The 2,056-nt window shown below is 45.8% G+C and overlaps 1 pseudogene; it reads left to right on the top strand.

The window, feature by feature from the left end:
- The first annotated feature begins 472 nt into the window (after positions 1 to 472).
- LOC112820567 (DNA-directed RNA polymerases I, II, and III subunit RPABC2 pseudogene) lies at positions 473 to 855 on the top strand (annotated as a pseudogene).
- The last annotated feature ends 1,201 nt before the right edge of the window (positions 856 to 2,056 follow it).

The raw sequence follows: 2,056 nt of genomic DNA, 5'->3' as shown, positions 1-2,056 counted from the left end.
GAAATCAATGGGCACAAAATGCACATGTTTGTTACATACTTGGATTTCATACACTGGATATTTAAGTCTTGTATGTAATTAAGCAAAATAGAATATATCAAAATTCATCCTCACTTCCATTTTGCTTTGAATATAGTTTCTGGGAATTGATCTTCAAAATAATTATTCCTAAACATTGATATTAATCAACTTAGAGCTTCAACAACATCTGAGAATAGTAAAGATAAAATAAGTTAGATTTGAAATTTCTTCTAGATTTCACTGTCTTCTGTAAAATATTCAATCTTTACAGTAGATGTTCTTTATTTCTTTATTTTGAAAGCAATTTCTCAATTTTTTCTTAGCATGAATGTTTCATGCAAGGAAAGCCAGTGATGTAAACCAGCCACATTGGTGTTGTTGCCACTCTCCCCAGGATGCTGACTCAGATTCAGTCTGGGGTGAAGAGCCGGGTTGCTGCAGTGCGGGAATCATGTCAGACAATGAGGACAATACTGATGGTGACGGCTTTGAAGATGTGGAGGAGGATGAAGGACTAGGTGACTTGGAAAAGGCCGAGGAGAAAGGCCAAGAGAACGTTGAGACCCTCTGCTCTGGACAGCAACCACAGACAAACCAGAAGCAAATCACCACACTGTATGTGACCAAGTATAAGTGAGCCCACATGCTGGGTACCCGAGCGTCCAGATCACAATGTGTGCCCCCATGACGGTGGAGCTGGAGGGCGAGACAGGTCCCTTGCTCATTGCCAGGAAAGATCCCGAGGCCAAAAAAATCCGCATCCTCATTCGCAACTACCTACCAGAGGGGAAGTCTGAAGACTGTGGGGTAGGTGGGCTTATCATGACTGACTGAGCTGAAATCATCTTCCTGACTGTGCCTCATCCCAGTTTCTATTTTCACATTCTTTATACGTGTAAATAATAAACTTTTCAACCTTTTTTTAAAAAAAGGGCACAACGAGACTCAAGGCTACTCTTCAGAGGGGAAGCATTTCTAAGGAAGAAAAATAGCATTGATACAGCCAAATCATTTTTGATTGGGATGAAGATGAAGAACACACTTTTACAGTTCTCCCTGAAAATAATCCACTGCTTCCCAACAACCTCCATGCTGGAGCATCCACCATGAGAACCATCCTGGGTGGGCCCTACTCTAGGCTAGTTATACATTCAGTGTTGATTGAACATATACCATGCACCAGTGTATAGAGAAAAAGGAGGATAAGGTGCAGCTCTGGCCTCTGGGAGCCTCAATATAAACACAGAAGAGGAAAAGTAAGTAAATACAAATAATAAATAGGCTAATAAAGACATCAGCAGAATACAGTGAGAGCCCAAAGGAAGAAGTAAAAACAGCTGGAGAACTCAGAGACTAGTAACTGATGCTAAATCCTAGCTGGACTTTCATTAAAGAAAGACAGCTAAAAACAGCACCAGAGGGATATTTTTCTAACCCTGGAGATAGAATTAAAGTGGTCTTGGTGTTGGGGCAGAGCAAGATGGCAGAGGAGTAGAAGACCTGGATTTCGTCTGGTCTCAGGAATTCAGCTGGATAGGGATCAAACCATTCTGAACACCTACGAACTCAACAGGAGATCAAAGAAAAGAATAGCAACAACTCTCTGACAGAAAAGCAACCACCTTCTGGAAGGTAGGACGTGCGGAGAAGTGAATCCGAGGTGATACTCGGGAGGATAGATGGCGGGGGAGGGGGCCTCCATTGGCTGCTTCTGCAAGTGCTAGAGCCGCGGAGCACAAAATCGGAACTTTTAGAAGTCGGATCCGCGTTGGGACGTCGCTCCAGCGGCTAAGCGGGGGTGGAACCCTCCCGGGACAGTGTGGTCTCAGGACCCTTGGGGTCACAGAAAGACTGGGGGTGCCTGAGTGCGGCAGAGCTCCCAGGGATCGGAGCGGGGAAGCCGGCTGCAGAGACGGAGCCAAGGGGCGGGCTCTCAGCTCGGGGTGGTCATAAACTGTGATCCGCGGCCCAGTCGGGCCACTGCTCCTCCAGCAGGGACCCAACAGGCGGCAGATCCAGGGAGACTCCCCTTCCT

This window comes from Callorhinus ursinus, unplaced genomic scaffold, assembly GCF_003265705.2.
Source record: "Callorhinus ursinus isolate GAN/ISIS: 27379988/994484 unplaced genomic scaffold, GSC_fseal_2.0 scaffold10, whole genome shotgun sequence".
Taxonomy (NCBI): Eukaryota; Metazoa; Chordata; class Mammalia; order Carnivora; family Otariidae; genus Callorhinus; species Callorhinus ursinus.
Note: the sequence above shows the minus strand (reverse complement) of the source record. Positions and strands in the feature narration are given on the sequence as shown.